Source organism: Sparus aurata, chromosome 9 (assembly GCF_900880675.1).
Source record: "Sparus aurata chromosome 9, fSpaAur1.1, whole genome shotgun sequence".
NCBI classification, from domain to species: Eukaryota; Metazoa; Chordata; class Actinopteri; order Spariformes; family Sparidae; genus Sparus; species Sparus aurata.
The window spans coordinates 23,822,465-23,841,924 of NC_044195.1; the positions used below are offsets into that span (position 1 = coordinate 23,822,465).

Below are 19,460 nucleotides of genomic sequence, written 5' to 3' on the forward strand. Positions count from 1 at the left end.
CAATGTGGTGCTAGGAAAATGTGTGTAGATGTGGAGATGCTGGGGATTGATCCCAGGACCTTGTACATGCGAAGCACACGCTCTACCACTGAGCTACATCCCCCTTATGTCATGGTTAGGATTGCCTGATGAATAATTTAAACAATTTCTAAAGTCTTTTAGTAAAACTTTCATTGTTTAATTGCATTTTTACACTTCAAACAGCCCTCAACCTCTGTCTAGCCCCAATGGAGATGCTGGGGATTGATCTCAGGACCTTGTACATGTAAGCAAGCACACACTCTAGCAGTGAGCTTTTGCACCTTATTTCTACTGATGGTGGGCTCAGAATTCAGATATCTAACATCAGACCAGATTTAGAATGAATTCAAATCTCTATGCTTAATATTAACAGAAATACTCAACAACATTGGAGATGCTGGGGATTGATCCCAGGACCTTGTACATGCGAAGCACACGCTCTACCACTGAGCTACATCCCCTTCTGTTTGTGTTAAGGCTGCCTGGTGTATGAATTGATCAATTGCTAAAACCTTTTAAATTTTAGTTGTTTTATCACAAGGACTGTCACTGTGTATTATTAAGGAAGGTCGAGTGCTGTGTTTGAGCGTTGTACATGCAAAGTTCAAACAGTACACTGAGCTACATCCCTCTCAACACATTTGACCAAATCTGTGATGGTTTTGTATAAATGTAAAGTCTGAGTTTATCCTTTTTGTGCAAACATAACAGCTACTAATCCAGATCTTTGTGCTTAACTGAGGTTACCAGCCATGTTGGAGATGCTGGGGATTGATCCCAGGACCTTGTACATGCAAAGCACATGCTCTACCACTGAGCTACATCCCCCTTATGTCATGGTTAGGATTGCCTGATGAATAATTTAAACAATTTCTAAAGTCTTTTAGCAAAACTTTCATTGTTTAATTGCATGTTTACACTTCAAAGAGCCCATAACCTCTGTCTAGCCCCATTGGAGATGCTGGGGATTGATCCCAGGACCTTGTACATGCGAAGCACACGCTCTACCACTGAGCTACATCCCCTTCTCTTCATGTTAAGGCTGCCTGGTGTATGAATTGATCAATTGCTAAAGCCTTTAAGATTTCAGCTGTTTTATCACAAGGACTGTCACTGTGTATTATTAAGGAAGGTCGAGTGCTGTGTTGGAGCGTTGTACATGCAAAGTTCAAACAGTACACTGTGCTACATCCCTGTCAACACATTTGACCAAATCTGTAACGGTTTTGTATAAATGTAAAGTCTGAGTTTATCATTTTTGTGCAAACAGAACAGCTACTAATCCAGATCTTTGTGCTTAACTGAGGTTACCAGCCATGTTGGAGATGGATCCCAGGACCTTGTACATGCGAAGCACATGCTCTACCACTGAGCTACATCACCTTATCTCATTGTTAGGGTAGCCTGATAAATTCATTTATCAATTGTATCATGCCTTTTAGTTGGTGAGAGAGCTGTAATAGAATATATCACTTAAAAGAGGCCTCCTTCTGTGTAAACTGAATGATTTACAACAGAATCAGTTGTTTATCAATACATTACTGAAGAAGAAAGAAGGCCATGTTGGAGATGCCGGGGATTGATCTCAGGACCTTGTACATGTAAGCAAGCACACACTCTACCAGTGAGCTTTTGCACCTTATTTCTACTGATGGTGGGCTCAGAATTCAGATACGTAACATCAAACCAGATTCAGAATTAATTTAAATCTCTGTGCTTAATATTAATAGAAATACTCAGCAACATTGGAGATGCTGGGGATTGATCCCAGGACCTTGTACATGCGAAGCACACGCTCTACCACTGAGCTACATCCCCTTCTGTTTGTGTTAAGGCTGCCTGGTGTATGAATTGATCAATTGCTAAAACCTTTTAAATTTTAGTTGTTTTATCACAAGGACTGTCACTGTGTATTATTAAGGAAGGTCGAGTGCTGTGTTTGAGCGTTGTACATGCAAAGTTCAAACAGTACACTGAGCTACATCCCTCTCAACACATTTGACCAAATCTGTGACAGTTTTGTATAAATGTAAAGTCTGAGTTTATCCTTTTTGTGCAAACATAACAGCTACTAATCCAGATCTTTGTGCTTAACTGAGGTTACCAGCCATGTTGGAGATGCTGAGGATTGATCCCAGGACCTTGTACATGCAAAGCACATGCTCTACCACTGAGCTACATCCCCCTTGTGTCATGGTTAGGATTGCCTGATGAATAATTTAAACAATTTCTAAAGTCTTTTAGCAAAACTTTCATTGTTTAATTGCATGTTTACACTTCAAAGAGCCCATAACCTCTGTCTAGCCCCATTGGAGATGCTGGGGATTGATCCCAGGACCTTGTACATGCGAAGCACACGCTCTACCACTGAGCTACATCCCCTTCTCTTCATGTTAAGGCTGCCTGGTGTATGAATTGATCAATTGCTAAAGCCTTTAAGATTTCAGCTGTTTTATCACAAGGACTGTCACTGTGTATTATTAAGGAAGGTCGAGTGCTGTGTTGGAGCGTTGTACATGCAAAGTTTAAACAGTACACTGAGCTACATCCCTCTCAACACATTTGACCAAATCTGTGATGGTTTTGTATAAGTGTAAAGTCTGAGTTTATCCTTTTTGTGCAAAGAGAACACCTACAAATCCAGATCTCTGTGCTTAACTGAGGTTATCAGCCATGTTGGAGATTGATCCCAGGACTTTGTACATGCGAAGCACATGGTCTACCACTGAGCTCCATCCCCTTATCTAAGTGTTAGGCTAGCCCGATAAATTCATTTATCAATTGTATCATGCCTTTTAGTTGTTCAGAGAGATGTAATAGAATATATCACTTAAAAGAGACCTCTTTCTGTGTAAACTGAATGATTTACAACAGAATCAGTTGTTTATCAATACATTACTGAAGAAGAAAGAAGGCCGTGTTGGAGATGCTGGGGATTGATCCCAGGACCTTGTACATGCAAAGCACACACTCTACCACTGAGCTACATCCCCCATGTTACTTGAACTCCACTGTTCTTTCAATTCCAATATTTTGAATAGTAATGTAGGAGATTTTTGATAGGATCTGTCATGTATTTTTAAAGAAGGTTGACTGCTGTGTTAGAGGGGTGTACATGAAAAGTCCATAGTAACTGTGCTACCTCCCTCTCTGAAGCTTGTCAGAGGAGTTGAGATCCATCTACTCCTGTCTGAGAGATATCAGTATGCACACACACACACAAACAGCTGCATGCACACACACACTCACAACATACACACCTGCCAGACACCAGACATCATACATAGTCCTGAAATGATTCTGCAACATGTTAAAGCCTGCTGCATTATGTTTGCCATACATTCATTTAAAAGAAAAGGTATTATAATCATTATTAAAATCATTAGAATGAGATGTTGGATGAGGAAGTGAAAAAGGGAATGTAACCTCACAGTGTGCCTGTGTAAAATAAGGAATTGCACTCAAATTTTGTCACACACTCTACCACTGAGCTACATGCCACATTATATGCCACAGTTAACATGGGCATTGCCTGAGCTTGCTCTGTTCAACACTGACAACTGTGACTGCAAGCTAAGACACACAAAGAGTGGAGATGCTGGGGATTGATCCCAGGACCTTGTACATGCAAAGCACACGCTCTACCACTGAGCTACATCCCCCTTGTAAGCCACTGTTATCGGTATGCTGCTGCCATTGTATGTTGTTGTTGTAGTAAGCAAAAGTATTCTTATTGACATACATCTAATAACAATATTGATGATGTGTGGAACTTAGTTCAGAAACCTAAGAAGGCTGTGTCTCCAGTATCACAGCTCTGTATTGGATCCTGTCTCCTCAGCACTGCAGTTAAGAGGGACATTGCCTGAGCTTGCTCAGTTCACCACTGAAATGTTGAGCACCATGAGATGTGACTACAAGGTAAGACACACAATGAATGGAGATGCTGGGGATTGAACCCAGGACCTTGTACATGCAAAGCACACGCTCTACCACTGAGCTACATCCCCTTCTTTTAAGGACATAAAACCTGGTATATAGCTCCCCCGCTATGGTTATACAGTAATAGTAGGATTAGTGATCTGTCTACACTACTGAAGAAATGATGCATACTTACCATGCTGGAGATAGATAGCTCACAGTTCATCATCTTATCTTTTTTCATGTCAGTTGATGTGTTGTTCTGCTACTGTAGTCCGTCCACCTCAAAGTTAAACCGGTTTTAAGTTCTGAGATATTTTTTTGCAAAGCTCTGTTGCAGTGCATGGTTATTTGAGTAATTGAGTCCAGTCTGGCCATTCTCCTGTAACCTCTCTCACTCACAGAACAGCCCCACAATAACCTCTTTATTGACCATGACATGATATTCAAAGTTTATGTTATCATATGAATAACTTTAATTAAACCATCTTTACTTTGTATGTGTTTGTGTGTACACATTTCCCAGCCGCAAACTGATGTGTTCAGACTCAAATTGCCAGATACACCAACTGTATATATTCGCCATATGAAGCACGTTCCTGCTTATAAAAAAAATAAGAAAGTTATTGTATATAGATGGTATGTAGTTCTTGAGAAAAGAGTACATTATGAACTCTTCCATGGCAGCTCAGCGAATCAGAGCTACATCCCCTTATCTAAGTGTTAGGTTAGCCCGATAAATTCATTTATCAATTATAATATGACTTTTAGTTGTTCAGAGAGATGTAATAGAATATATCACTTAAAAGAGGCCTCTTTCTGTGTAAATGGAATGAATCAGTTGTTTATCAATACATTACTGAAGGAGAAAGAAGGCCATGTTGGAGATGCTGGGGTTTGATCCCAGGACCTTGTACATGCAAAGCACACGTCGACCACTTTACTACATCCCCCATGTTACTGGAGCTCTACTCTGCTTTCGATTCCAATATTTTACATAGTAATGTAGGAGAATTTTGACAGGATCTGTCGTGGATTATTAAAGAAGGTTAACTGCTGCGTAAGAGGGGTGTACATGAAAAGTCCATAGTAACTGTGTTACTTCCCTCTCTGTAGCTTTCAGTAAATTTGTATTTGAATAACTCAACCTCTGTTGAGAGTATGTGTAAACATTTCAGCTCTAAATTGAGACCTACAGGGGAACAGATTACAGGGGAACTCCAGCCATGTTGGAAATGCTGGGGATTGAACCCAGGACCTTGTACATGCAAAGCACACACTCTACCACTGAGCTACATCCCCCTTGCAAGCTATTATTGTTGGTATTCTGGTGGAATCTTAACAATAAGGTTCACGCTGTGTGGAAATTACTTTTTGTATATTTAAGCTGTATTCATAGAGTTGATCTCATTCTCAACATAAACCCACATCGCCGGTATCAGAAAAGTATATGCCACAGTTAACATGGGCATTGTCTGTGCTTGCTCTGTTCAACACTGACAACTGTGACTGCGAGGTAAGACACACAAAGAGTGGAGATGCTGGGGATTGATCCCAGGACTTTGTACATGCGAAGCACACGCTCTACCTCTGAGCTACATCCCCTTCATTTTATAGCCATAAAACCTGTTCTATAGCTCCCCCGCTATGGCTATACAGTCATAATGGATTAGTCAGCTGTGTACACCACTAAAGAAGGATGCCTACCATGTTGGAGATTGATCCCAGGATCTTGCACATGCGAAGAACATGCTTTACAGCTGGGAAACTTCCCCCTCACAATAGCTGCAGGATGGCTCACAAGTTCACCATCCTGTGTTTATCTCATGTCAGTTGATGTGTTATTCTGCTGCTGTAGTCTGTCAACGTCAAAGTTCAACCGGTTTTACGTTCAGAGATGTTTTTCTGCAAAGCTCTGTTGCAGTGCATGATTTTTTGAGCAATTGAGTCCAGTCTGGCCATTCTCCTGTAACCTCTCTCATTCACAGACCAGCCTCACAATAACCTCTTTATGGAGCATGACATGATATTTAAAGTTTATGTTATCATCTGAATAACTTTAATTAAAGCATCTTTACTCTGCATGTGTTTGTGCGTACACATTTCCCAGTGTGGGAGTTAATCAGCTGTGTGTTGGCTCATCAGCTGCAAACTGATGTGTTCAGACTCAAATTGCCAGATGCACCATCACTGCAAGAAAAAGACACATTTACAAACTGTACATATTTACAATATGAAGCACATTCCTGCTTATAAACAACATAAGAAGGTTATTGTATAGGTGGTAATGTAGTCCTTGAGAAAGGAGTACTTTATGAACTCTTCCCTGGGAGCCTAGCAAACTAGCAAACTAGCAGCTGGGGAGATAGTTGTAAGTTAGGGACACGTTTGATTTTTACAATACTAAAGGAACACTTTAGACAGGATGGAGACGCTGGGGATTGATCCCAGGACCTTGTACATGCAAAGCACACGCTCTACCACTGAGCTACATCCCCCTTGGAGATCCATATTAGGTTGACTGATTCATAGGCATTTTACGTTGTTATTTTCTGCAACATTATATTACATTGAAAGTAAGTGGCACTCCTTTTTATTTTTCGGGATTTCAATGAGATTTCACCTGTCCTGACTTTACCAATGATACTTTTAAAGACAGAGGCATAAAATTGTTCATCACAAATGGCCTAATGTGTCAGAACAAGCGTGATTTGTAAACAGTCCCTCTTAACTGGGCTCCTCTCAGAAAACTATGGCAAAAATATGACAGTTGATTTATGTAGTCAGAAAATATTATTTCTGATCTCCAAATGAAATTTTGCATTTTGATGACAGGGTTCTGGACTTGAGACTGAGCTCACCCTGTTACTGTTTTTTTAACACTTCACTACCTTCATCCCTTTATTAGACTCCAATAAGTGTCTACAAAGTGGGTGCTAGTTGACCGTAAAGATTTACATCAAGTGGCAAAACTGCACCACAACCCAGTGTAGATGAAATAGATTGAGCAATGGCACAAAACTGACACAAGAGGGAACCATTTGCTTTTCTTAGTGTGGAGCACAGTGTTTGTCTGCAGTGACACAGAATCCAGAGGTGACTGGACAGCAGTATCCTGGATGTTAGAAAAATGTGGATGAAGAAATAAGATTAAAGCAGCCATCTTTGACCCTTCACAGCTCTGGCTTGTAGCTGTTAAGATATCTAAGATAAATGCAATGCAGATAAACAGACCAATCAGCCAAAAAACATAAGTCAACGTCACAATTCTCTCATGTGCATTAGTTGATTTTTGGTTACTTGGCAGTAGATCTGCAACAAGCTGACGGACATGAGGCCCTGACCTGTTACTATCACATTTTAGTGAATTGATAAAATATACACAAGGCTCTGATTTAGTCTTCACCAGTGTTTGATAAACATATCTGGCTGTTTAGGTTTTTTTGATGCAGTGTTCAACTTTCCTCACCACCGCCACCTCGCTAGTCAGTAATTCTGATTGTCTCAGGTTTAGCAGTAGGACAGAGGTTTCGTCAAAGTTTGTTTGCTAAAAAACAGCTGCCTGTCTCTGCTGGAAAGTTGCCAATGAGAGTGTAGAGACTCAGTGGGCTGCACTGGGTTAGTGTGACGTCTGTACGACATGACGAAATACAGGAGAGTAAAATCTTTAATAAATGCCGTGATGATTGACTGAGGTGTGCATATGTTATCGGCCTGCTTGGCACCGACTGAGCACCGCATCCTCATGCCAAAACGACTGAATATGTTGATTGTTAGTGTCTCCCGGCTGCAGCGTAACAGCGACACATGTACTGGATCTGTGGTTGCAGTTTAGGCAAGAATACTGCTTGGTAGATTTAGGAAAACATTGTGGTTTGGGTTAAGATCATTACATCACTTCTGTCAGAAACGTACCCATGTTAGAACTCACTGTTGACTTCTAGTTTCACAGTGGACACAAACAACGGTCTCCTGAACGAATTTGCTGAGGTTTATCCGACCATCCATCCCTGAACCTCCTCCAAATATGGACTTTTTAGTCTTTATGAAGCTGCTATAAGAAGCTTTGTTTTTTGCTGATTACAGTGTCCAATGTAGAGTCAGTAAAACAAAGTAAACTATTTTTTAGTGTCTTACCACCAAAAGAGCTGCTTCTTTCTTTAGGCTGAAAGAGACTGGCACATGGCTATAAAAAACAGATACAATTTGATGACTTATCCGACCTGGATGCATCGGAATCTGACCCATTGACGGGCATTTATAGTACCTATAATAACAATATGATAATAGCCTTGTTTTGTCATGTATATCATAAAAGGGCATCAGCGTTAAATTGAGACTGTTTATAACCAGTTAAAAGTTCCTTGTGGCATGTTTTGGTTACAATAAACCGGACAATGTTTATGTTTGAAGTGAATACAGATGCAAAATATTGTACTGGTAGACCGAAATAGAGTCTCACAGACGATCGTCAGGGCCGCCCACAATGTTCCTCTCGTAAATAACTGAATTTGACTTTAGATGTGACTGTTGATTCACATTCTGTTCATTTTAAAACATATGTTGGTGCCACAAAAACCTCCAGTGTGTTATGTAAAAGTCACACCTGTCCGTCGAGTGAAGTCATGCATCAGCACCTGTGTTGTAACAAGAGCAGGTGCCTTTTTTTGTTATTAATTTATGCTGTGGTTACTCACTTAATGACATCACTTGCATGGGTGTGACAATGACATTGCATGCCTATATACTGTGTACACAGTGAGTACGTTTATGTCGGTTCAGTGTCTAAGCTGCGTATGAAGCGTATATTCAAGTATATTTACAGTACATTTTAGATTGGTAGTTTCTGGGTATTTGCTGGCCAGTGAGGGAACATAAAGTTAGATGCTGACGCTAATATGCTAACATTGATTATAGCAGCAAGTAATGTGGGCAGCTGACTCTGAGCAAATCTGCTGCGCCTCAGTGGTGATCAGAAGAAGCTATTCTCCCGTGCCATTTGGCTAAAATGTGTTTTATGATCATAACCTTGTGATGTTGCTTCAACACAAACACACACTCTGAACTGTAAGCTGGTAACACAAGACAGAGAAGAGACAGATAACCACTGCAAAGCAGCCACGCTCCCTACGCTCCTCCAACTCTTCATGTTGCTTTATTCAATATGTTTACTGCGTGTAACATTAAGACACACAAGACAAGACAAAATAGTTTATTTACTGGTGTCCACCTTAGATACAATATAGTTTTATGTAGAGTATAACATAACAACTCATAGAAATAATGTCCTTATTTGCAGAGGACAACAGTGACTCCATTCTAAGCACTTCTGCAACTAAAACACCATCTTATTTTTGTGTGACTGGCAGAAAATGACAATAACAGATATTATTTTGTCATATTTTACCCAGTGGCCTTCAACCAGGTGTCAAAGCCAGCTGTTGTCTAGGAAAACACAGGAACTGCAGAGTGTTTAAAAAATATCAAACCTGCTGACTTTTGTTTTGGAAAGAAGGAAGCAAAAGAGAGCAGGCAAGCTGTTTTTAGTAGATACTGAAACAGGCAGAGTGTAACCTTTAGATGAGGAGGCAAACCTGCAGTCAAAGCTTCATTTCGTCTGCATCAGTGACCAAAAAATATGTGTAAAATTCAGTAGTGTGTATACTGCAGATACCAGCCACCTACATACACCTGATAGTTTTCATTAAGATCCATCCAATCATTCTTTGAGAAATGAACAAAAATATCGAAAAGCGTCCTATCTGGCAATGACAACGATGAGTGAGGGAAAATTCTTGGCTCTGTCCCTTTATCTGGATCCACACCAGAATATATTGGGGTCTACTCTGCCTTGAAAACCCATCATCGATCCAACTTAAGTGTAAAACTGTTAAGTAGTTTTTGTGTAATACTGCTGTCAAACCAACCAACCAACCAACAATCAAACGGGGTTAGGGAGGGAGGTGTATGTGTGAAGACTGGTCCACTTTACACCAAAACCATTTAAATCTGTAACAAATGACATAGATACTTGCCAAAAGTCTGGCACGACAACGCTGTAGGATTCATTACCTGCAAACAGAGACCAACCAAAGATATTCACTGAGGATGACAATGTGAAATCACCCACAACATTTGTGTCCAGAATGAAAGAGATGAAGGCCGACGGCTGTGGTAATGTCAAAGACACTGTCACACCGGTTTCTGTATCCACCAGAGGGGAAAACTCTGGTGTTACATCCGCACACTGATAGAATAAGTATAGATACATAGAGAAACTTCAAGAGGACAATGATTAAAAGTGTATGAGACTCTGCATGAGCAATTAGGCTTGCAGTAAACGGTAATTGCGGTATAGAGATTAGAAGCACCAATAAAACTAATAGACTTGTCCGTGTGTCTGTAGGCTACAACTCATCTGCAGAGGGAGGCTCAGGGCCAGTCAGTGCTGCAGTTCAGCAGGTTCAGGTTGGCACAGCTTCTAACGCACACACACACACACCCACACGCACATTTTGGGTATTTGCCCATATCTCAGCTGTGATGGTCTGCGGCTAGGATGAGAGAAAGTGAGGCGGAATAGAGACAGACAGAGAAAGCACAGGAGTGAATACAAAGTAAGGGGAGAAGGATGAGAGAAAGACGTATCAAGTCTCATCACGTTAGCCCTCTTTTGATGAAAATATTCCCATTAGCATTTTTAGTCACATTCATGTGGAGGACAGAACGATTTGACAGAACACATGGATGGAAATCAATTAGGCAGGAGGGAAACATTCAAACAAGACAGAAAGACTTCAGTAGTTGCTGCTGCAGTGGAGTCACCTTATACAGAATGAATGGATAAGTGGGTCGAAGGAGGACACAGGGGATTATGGGTTATTGACCCAGTTACCTGCCGTGACCAAAGGCAGGCATGGCCGGTGCCCTGGCATGACCGAACCGTCCTGCCTCTGCCATCACTTTTCACTCACACAGTAGACACTTTCCATCCTGCTGGAATAAACTGGAATAAACGGAGAGTAACGACGTGCCAGAGACATAAATTAAAAGGCAGAAAAACTGAAAAGTCATTTTCTTTCCGCTGTACTCACATATTAAATCATGCACCTTGAGGTAAAGCAGTATGTGTTTTTGAAGCGTGTTGCAGTTTGTTTAAAACCTGAAGCTGCCAGTGAGGTCAAATCTGTTCAAATATGAGCTCTGTGAACAAAACATCCATCTTAAAAAAAAATACACGGTTCTTTTAGAGGGCTTAAAATGTCCTAATTTGTATTTTCATACTTTTTTAATGGGAATGATTTTTAGAGGGTCTGAAAAAGCACCTACACTGAGTTACTAACCACACTGATAGAATAAATGTGTTCAAGATGTGCATTGATATTTTGAAGTTGATTTACAGCATTTCTACCTCACCTGTAATACTATCAAACAATGATCTTGGCTAGGACGTTCTTGATTTATAACATATATAGCTAATGGTTATCAAATATAATAAAATACCATTAAAAATCGCCCGATGTCCCTCTAATCTTTCAATGTTCATTGTTGTTTAAGTTGCTGATCTATCAGGAAGCAGTAAAATGATAACACTTTGTCAGATTACCTGTTAAATTCATGGGATTTTCATCCTGGAGCACAGCAGAACCATATTTGAGTTTCCCACTTCCACATGATAAACATATTGATGTTTGTACTCAGATCTCAAAAGTGGTCTGAAAAAGTCGACACGTCTGCAAAAGTACAGAATTTTGAAGTGGATATAATATAGGCCACTGTAACCTCATTCAAACTGGATTAACATTTGGGGATATTTCCCAGAAAAATCACTTCCTGCTCAGCCTCTTCCGGAGTGAATTGTAGCCTGGCCGCCCTCCATGTAGGTTTGCACATGAAAGCACCTGAAGGGAAATGCCAGAATTTGGAGGAAAAGCAACAATGTGCAGTGCAGCTGCAGATATTCATATCACGCCGCCTCTACCTGCTACAAGTTGCATTATTTGCCGTAGTTGTTCCTGCTGTCCATCCTAAACATGAAGAAATCCATTCTTAGAGATTCAAGATTAAATCTGCAGTCCTCATGCCAGTATACGGGTGGAGCTGTAATCATTTCAAGGCTGATATATACACAAATACCTTCAGTTTGTTTTAGTGACAGTCGGAGGATGTTTGCTGTAAGGACACTTCATGCAACATTTTCCATCTGGGTGGAACAGTCTATTATCTGGGCTATAGTTTCAATAACAAACTGACATGAGCTCACAACAAAGTCACTGCAAGCTCTTAACCTTCAGTAAGTTCAACTCTCACAGCTGAATCCTGCTCCTCTTTAGGTCCAAGCCCTGTGTGTTTGTGCAAACGTCAACATTAATCTGCTCGGCATGTTGTACACACATCCTGTGTATCGTATATGTGTTGGTATATTTGAAAGTGGTCTGGAGGAATGAGGCTTGGTGCTTGTGAAAGGTCAAGAGGAATGTGTGTGTACACAGACCCCAAACAGAGTGACTGTGTGCGCCTGTGTGCTGAACAGTTTGGTCCGGCCTGACTCTGTTTTGGATGTGATTTTGTGATGGATGCAGGTTTAATTCAGTTTATTTCAGACCGTGGGTCCTCGGGGAAAAGATTCAGATTAAAAAGATCACATTCATTCGTATTCACAACATAGAAATGATCCAATTAAAAACCAATTTGACTTAAAAACTAAAAACTGTTTTGATTTTATGGAAAATCCACTATTGACTGGTTGCTGTTTGCTACCAGTTTGAATTACATTTCCAAACAGATTAACACAGGATGTTAAATGTTTTAATTGGTATTTCTGCAGCTCAAACCCTTTTCTAAGGTTAGGACAAGATCATGGTGTTCAAACTCATTTTTTTAAAGGACAAAAAGGCGCTGATTTGTATCACAGGATGGGACGCAAGCCTTGTATACGTCAAAGTGACCACCTCACTGTCCTCCTTGTGACTTTCCTCTGCAGTACAGTACATGATGTGACTTCCTGCAGAGGAACAAAATGCTGCCAGTGAATATAAATCAGGATTAGATTAGGGATGGAAATTTAATTTACATTAAACTTGTGTAGCCTACATGCCAGTGCTCTGAGGAAGAGAGGTAGAAGAAGAGAAAGAGAGACGGACAAAATAAGAAGCAAATAAGAGAAAAGGTTTTTATTTAGTACATTATCTGGACTGATAAAGTTTAGGGTTGATATTCTGTTTTGTGCCCAAAAATGTCTCGACACTGACATGGTTGCTGATATTTTTATAACATTTTTAATCTATCTAACTGATCATTAGTATGTCAGTTGAATTCCCGTCAGTTGTCGGACTCGAGTAACTTAAAGAAAGGAAGGAGAGACAAAGCGGGACATTCGTCAGCTGGTTGGTGTGCATTAATTAGCTGTTCCCACGCCATATACTCATTACAGCTACCTTCAGTGATCACACTGGGTGTCGTGTGTCACTCCCAGAGGACACAAACACACGCACCGCAGCTATATGAGCCACTGGAAGAGTGTGTGATCAGTGTCATCTGCATGTTAGTCTGCAGCCACAATCGCTCTTTGTCTGCTCAAGTGAAACCGAAACACCTGAACGTCACACCAAGGACAAGTTTAGCCTGAGATGGCCCTGTATGTGTGTGTGTGTGTGTGTGTGTGTGTGTGTGTGTTGCTTGGTGATTGTTGCTGTAGTAGGAAGGACACGTCATAACAAATACTTTCGGCTCTTTTGGCTGTGCTGTAAAACTGTAGAGGCCTCAAGACTGAAGCATGTATTCACAGTAGCTTTACAAGCTAATATTAAAAGTGAGACTCACAGATCACGTCACAGAAAAAAAAATGAATGCCAGTGTAGTGGCAACATTGTTGTATTTACATCTGCTGCGAAAGGAGCCAGCAACTATGCACCTTCACAGGGGCATCTATTAAAAGGAACAAGTGTGCTTATCTTACTGCTAACTGGGTGTTTATGTCTGACTGAAATCTTTATGAGCTTTGTGAGTCTTAGGCCCCAATCACACTGAGACTCTCCGCCACAGGGGGGCCGTTTTAAAAACACCCTGGAAAAGTGCGTTAGACAAAACAGTGGAGCGAAGCTGCGTGTGTGAATGTAAAATGAACCGATCTCACTGAGGACAAAAACAGGAGAAATGGGATACGAGAGTGACTTTTTAGCAGAGCAAATTTTCACAGATTTGAATCCAATAAAGTGTTTTTAAATGGTATGAAAGTTAATGGCTGCTCTGTGTAAGACGGCCTCAGCACATCTTCTATTAATAATTGACACCATCCGGCCCACGGTGTCTTGAGAAATCGGCCATAAATACTCTGACTATCAGCCTAAATGTTTTTTTGTGTTTTCGTGGCATTCAGCGTTAAAGGAGAACTTCGGTCGATTTAAACATGCAGCTTCATTGCTCAAACTACCCTTGACTTGCCAGTACCGAAGACGCGAACAAATTTGGTCCAACCATTACAGAGCTCCGTGAATGGAGACTTAGCATTGAACGCTAACAGGATGGGGTCAGAACTTTGCACTGTGTTTTAAGCGTCTTAACACGCTCCACATCTCACACCAAAAGTTATGCAACATCAGCAGACACCTTAGCACACAGCACTGTAGCGTGTATGACTCAAAATGAATAAAAAAGTAGTTAAAACAGTGTGTTTGTGCAAGCAGCTACTTACCTGTTTGTTGACATCCGTGTGTTCCGGTAGCTAGACCAAACTAGCATATCCATCGAGTGTGCACTTAACAGGCTTAACAGGCTATTGTAAGGCTCATGGCTCATGACAGGCTGTAACATGGACATGTACATTATGAACATAAACACGAAAATGCTGGATAACGTTTCTGTCTCCACCAGTGAGGGAGTAAGTGCACGCTCGACGGATTGACTAGTTTGGTCTAGCTACCGGAAGACACAGATGTCAACAAACAGGTAAGTAGCTCCTTGCACAAACACACTGTTTTAACTACTTTTTTATTCAGTTTGAGTCATACACGCTACAGTGCTGTATTCTAAGGTGTCGGCTGATGTTGCATAACTTTTGGTGTGAGATGTGGAGCATGTTAAGACGCTTAAAACACAGTGCAAAGTTCTGACCCCATGCTGTTAGTGTTCAATGCTAAGTCTCCGTTCACGGAGCTCTGTAATGGTTGGACCAAATTTGTTCGCGTCTTCGGTACTGGCAAGTCAAGGGTAGCTTGAGCAATGAAGCTGCATGTTTAAATCGACTTAAGTTCTCCTTTAAGATGAAAGCCCTTGACGAATACGAACAGTGTTGCCACTCAATAGTTTTTGTGCCACATGTGACATCACCTGCATAGCTTTATCAAGTTATCTACAGAAAATTCCTGTATCGTTTCATCTGGCAGAATATTTCACAGACGACCAAAATATCACAGTGTCGGCCCTATTATCGGAGCTGAAACCACCAACAGGTGGCTTAATTTAAGTGCATTACAACAGTTTACTGTGACCACATGTTGTGTTGTCACAGTAAACTGTGACTTTGTCGGCAGTCGTGCAAACTCTGACCTCCTCGTCCCATCTGAATCCAACATTAGACATCTGGTACCGTTCATCATCACTACCTGTACGTGCCGCTCTGCACATCTCAACTTTTGATTTGAGCGGTCACACAAACACGACATTTTCCCATCTTGTTTATTCTGTAACACAAAGATTAATGCTGATCTCAGACTGACGCTTCAGGGAAAAGGTGAAGACTCAACCGCTCCACACTGAGCTGCAACATTAATACAGCAATAATCCAGCTCTTCTGCCACGCGCGCACTTTTACTTTTGGTACTTAAAGCATATTTGAGGCTCGTGAAATAAATTACACTTGACTCTGTCTGTGATGTGGAGGCCTGATGAGAAGCACAGTTATAAAACACTGCACGACGACATGCAGACGTCACCTCCTCAACCACCGCACACATTGCATCATCCATGGAGATCCTCTTTCACATCCAGATGAGGAATGTGTGATTTAAACACACACATGCACACTCAAAACCAAGCTCAATATTATCTCAGAGGTGCCGCTGCTGTCTATGTGCTGCTGAAGGAGTTTCATTGATTTGTAAAATTGACGAGAGTGAAGGTCTGTACCTGTGTTTGTAGAAGGATTGTGATTGGATGACTTAATGCACCGAAACGGGAGGACAGTGATGTCATCAGGACAAACACTACCCTCACTGTCTCCGCTGTGGTTTCTCAATGACTCCTCAACTTCCAAAACAAACCGACTTGTCTGCACCCCACCCATCCCTCTGAGGCTCCTACCACCATCGTCGACTCCACTTTGTTTTTTTTTCCTTTTAGTTTCCTTGAAACTGGACGTCGATTGTGTTCCCATGGAGTGCCAGTGTTGTTAATGCTGTGGTCACATGGTGTTAATAAAACACAGATTTTAAACCGACTTTATTGATTGATGGAAGTAAAATACATAGAGAACAATCCACATAGTGCAGTATTTATCTAGGGTTTCTAGGAAGAGGCGCTTTTCTAGACCCTCTTCTGTGAACTCTTGAATGAAGCTGAAAGGTAAACATTCATCAAGCCTGTCTAGAGGATTACTTATTGGACAGTTTCAGAGAAGAGACCTCAACAACTACTGACGAGATTCCAGTGAAATTAACTGTTTCAGGAAGTTACCCAACAGCCGACTCGGATTAAACTTTGGAGGGACAAAATGTCGCGAGGAGACTCATCGTCCTGTGCTTTAGCTGTTTTTTGGTAGCAGTCACTATGATAGTCGGAGGGGGGAAGTCACAACGTATTTAGGCTGGAGAGTTTTCCTCCAGGAGGTTTTTTTCTTTGTCCACCATCAGTCGAGCTTTAAGCTGCTCCGTCTGGAGCTCTTGCACGGCAGCCTCTCAGCTCATGTTGATCTAAAACACACTTGACTGCTGACACCATCACCTTTCCTCCAGCTGCCTCTAATCCATTGCAGACTTGCTTTTTGTGTTTTTTGGTTGGCTCTTGACCATCCTGACCAGTTTTCTCTCAGCAGCAGATGTTAGTTTGTGTTTCCTTCCTGATCGTTGCAGTGACACGATCAGAAAATAGGTCTCATGCACTTTATACTTACAAGCAGTTGTTTGCACAGTTGATCTTGGGAGCTGTAGCTGCTTCGGAAATGGAACTACCACTGAAAAATAGAGAGCTGTAGAAATCATTGAAACTCAAGACTGGCATGATATAAATGTTCTTCAAGTGTATACAAACCTTTGACCGGGACTGTATGTGTTCATCAGCTGAAAGCAGGACTATATGGCTCTGCAGTGTAAACAGCTCGTGTGTGTGTGTGTGTGTGTGTGTGCAGACTTGCTTTTTGGTGGTTTTTGGTTGACTCTTGACCATCCTAAACCAGTTTTCTCTCAGCAGCAAGACTTGGTTTTAAGTTGAATATTAGAGTCCGATGATTCGGGTTATTGGCAGAGTAAGAGTCTCCACAGTCTTTAACTGTTAATGTCAACGATGTTGTCAAGAAAAGGCATCATGTCAATGTTTAGATAAAGTAAATGTCTCCGTTTTTCATGATTCATTGCTCAGAATCTGACACTAGCAAAACAGAGAGAGAGTCATAATCAGAGTGTGTGTGTGTGTGTGTGTGTGTGCGCGCGCTTGTGCCTTCAGCTTGCCAAGTGGTGACCCAGTTTCTCTTCTGTGGGCTGGCATCACCTGCGAGCAAGCACCACCTCGGAGGCACAGAGGGTCATTCACACGGGCCAAAAAACATCACCCAAAAAAGCTGCACGTGATTGTGTTTTCAATCTTTACATCCAGGGGAGTGAGGCGCCCTATGGAAACCTGTTGTGAGCATTTTTCTGTTTGTGTGTGTGTGTGTGTGTGTGTGTGTGTGTGTGTGTGTGTGTGTGTGTGTGTTGACCCTGGCTGTCTGAAAGAGAGACTCAGCACTCTTGAAAACAGTTTGGGCTCTTCTGTCGCAGGTCTAGTTTGCCAGGAAGAGGTCATTTTCCACCATATTTATCCAAAACACACACACACACACCCACACACACACACACACACACACACACACACAAACCTCAACGTCTCGTGATAAAAATAAGTAGAAATTGGCGCTCTTTGGTCCTTGACGATAATTCATTTTGACTTCTGACGCATATATGTTATCTGACTCACGGTTGCAAAAACACGTGCAGGGGTGCGACCATGAATTTGCACAAAGACCCGCTCTCTCACACACACACACACACACACACACACACACACACTGAGCCGACTGTAGTGTGTCTGCCAAGCTTTTGCATATTTGTGGTGGAATTCCTAGAGGAGGAAAATGCAAATGATGCAGGAAGATCAAGCAACAAAAGTGTTTTTAATTCCACATTCGGAGGGCTTGTCATCAGAGAGAGCATTAACATGAAGGAAAAAGAAGGTTGTGATTTTCATAAATCGGGTGAAATCTAATTAAAAGGTTTAATTACAGTCGAATCAGGTTACAAACTTCACAGCGGATAAGCAAACCTCATCAAACTGATAATGTACTTTTCTGTCTTTTTTGCAACCCTATTTTCAAGGTTATGTACAGTTTTGCAAACATTGAATTCCTTGAATCCTCTGTTACTGTCTAACTAGCATTAAAGATGCATTTAGAGATGCATCCTCATTTAATTAAATGACGCCTAGTTACTGTATATGAACATATTGATAGGACTAACAATCCCACTGTGAATCAACACTTGTGCACAAAATTGTTCACATTGTGTTGACCAAAAACAAATAATCAAATCAGATTTCCTCCAGTGACAAAATACAAATGTGGGCCTTTTGATGGCTAACACCAACTGGGGTTGTTGATAAAGGTGTGTCTCAACGCCGTCTCAGTTACAAGTCAAACATCTGTCATTGAAAACACGCCCCCAGATGCCGTAACATCAGATACCTTTTCCCCAAATATGTAAGATGGTTTTATACTCTATTGAAACAGGCTGCAGGAACATTTTAGTTGAGTTAAAATTCTTCCACTGAAACTGCAAAATAAAAGAAATCTAGATTAATTTGACAATACATGCCTCTGTCAAACATATGTTTGAAAATACATGGTAATAGTTTTTACAATATATGAAAAATGGCTATAATTGGTGAGTTTGTCAAAACATAGAGAAAATATATCATTTTTGTTGAATATTACATTGCAAGCACATTATTAAATATATGGTTCAATACCCAATTTCAGCCTGTGTCAACTCTTTATATTAATGTATTATGTGAAAACAAAAATTCATTGACACAAATAGCAAAAAAAATATTTGATCTACGTATAAGAAAAACAGAACTCTGTTGCATGAGCCTGAATAGTTGTGAGTTAACTGTTGAATCAGGCTCTGTGGCGCAATGGACAGCGCATTGAACTTCTACTTGGATACAGAAGAAGTGATTCAAAGGTTGTGGGTTTGAGTCCCACCAGAGTCGAGCTATATAACTTTACTAACTAGACTCTGGCTCAGGGGTGGAGCCAATGCCTTGTTATT

The 19,460-nt window shown here is 41.0% G+C and overlaps 14 non-coding genes across 14 annotated transcripts; 1 reads left to right on the top strand and 13 right to left on the bottom strand.

Annotated features, from left to right (window-relative positions):
- Nucleotides 1–31: 31 nt before the first annotated feature.
- On the bottom strand, nt 32–103 carry trnaa-cgc (transfer RNA alanine (anticodon CGC)). The gene has a single exon. It is a non-coding gene; the product is annotated as a tRNA-Ala (tRNA).
- A 307-nt stretch (nt 104–410) lies between these two features.
- Nucleotides 411–482, bottom strand: trnaa-cgc (transfer RNA alanine (anticodon CGC)). Its single transcript has one exon. It is a non-coding gene; the product is annotated as a tRNA-Ala (tRNA).
- A 295-nt stretch (nt 483–777) lies between these two features.
- trnaa-ugc (transfer RNA alanine (anticodon UGC)) lies at nt 778–849 on the bottom strand. Its single transcript has one exon. It is a non-coding gene; the product is annotated as a tRNA-Ala (tRNA).
- Nucleotides 850–974: 125 nt separating this feature from the next.
- trnaa-cgc (transfer RNA alanine (anticodon CGC)) lies at nt 975–1,046 on the bottom strand. The gene has a single exon. It is a non-coding gene; the product is annotated as a tRNA-Ala (tRNA).
- Nucleotides 1,047–1,767: 721 nt separating this feature from the next.
- Nucleotides 1,768–1,839, bottom strand: trnaa-cgc (transfer RNA alanine (anticodon CGC)). Its single transcript has one exon. It is a non-coding gene; the product is annotated as a tRNA-Ala (tRNA).
- A 295-nt stretch (nt 1,840–2,134) lies between these two features.
- trnaa-ugc (transfer RNA alanine (anticodon UGC)) lies at nt 2,135–2,206 on the bottom strand. The gene has a single exon. It is a non-coding gene; the product is annotated as a tRNA-Ala (tRNA).
- Nucleotides 2,207–2,331: 125 nt separating this feature from the next.
- Nucleotides 2,332–2,403, bottom strand: trnaa-cgc (transfer RNA alanine (anticodon CGC)). The gene has a single exon. It is a non-coding gene; the product is annotated as a tRNA-Ala (tRNA).
- A 539-nt stretch (nt 2,404–2,942) lies between these two features.
- Nucleotides 2,943–3,014, bottom strand: trnaa-ugc (transfer RNA alanine (anticodon UGC)). The gene has a single exon. It is a non-coding gene; the product is annotated as a tRNA-Ala (tRNA).
- Nucleotides 3,015–3,611: 597 nt separating this feature from the next.
- Nucleotides 3,612–3,683, bottom strand: trnaa-ugc (transfer RNA alanine (anticodon UGC)). Its single transcript has one exon. It is a non-coding gene; the product is annotated as a tRNA-Ala (tRNA).
- A 276-nt stretch (nt 3,684–3,959) lies between these two features.
- On the bottom strand, nt 3,960–4,031 carry trnaa-ugc (transfer RNA alanine (anticodon UGC)). Its single transcript has one exon. It is a non-coding gene; the product is annotated as a tRNA-Ala (tRNA).
- Nucleotides 4,032–5,172: 1,141 nt separating this feature from the next.
- trnaa-ugc (transfer RNA alanine (anticodon UGC)) lies at nt 5,173–5,244 on the bottom strand. Its single transcript has one exon. It is a non-coding gene; the product is annotated as a tRNA-Ala (tRNA).
- Nucleotides 5,245–5,475: 231 nt separating this feature from the next.
- trnaa-cgc (transfer RNA alanine (anticodon CGC)) lies at nt 5,476–5,547 on the bottom strand. The gene has a single exon. It is a non-coding gene; the product is annotated as a tRNA-Ala (tRNA).
- Nucleotides 5,548–6,368: 821 nt separating this feature from the next.
- Nucleotides 6,369–6,440, bottom strand: trnaa-ugc (transfer RNA alanine (anticodon UGC)). The gene has a single exon. It is a non-coding gene; the product is annotated as a tRNA-Ala (tRNA).
- Nucleotides 6,441–19,309: 12,869 nt separating this feature from the next.
- On the top strand, nt 19,310–19,401 carry trnar-ucu (transfer RNA arginine (anticodon UCU)). The gene is given in 2 exon segments: nt 19,310–19,346; nt 19,366–19,401. It is a non-coding gene; the product is annotated as a tRNA-Arg (tRNA).
- The last annotated feature ends 59 nt before the right edge of the window (nt 19,402–19,460 follow it).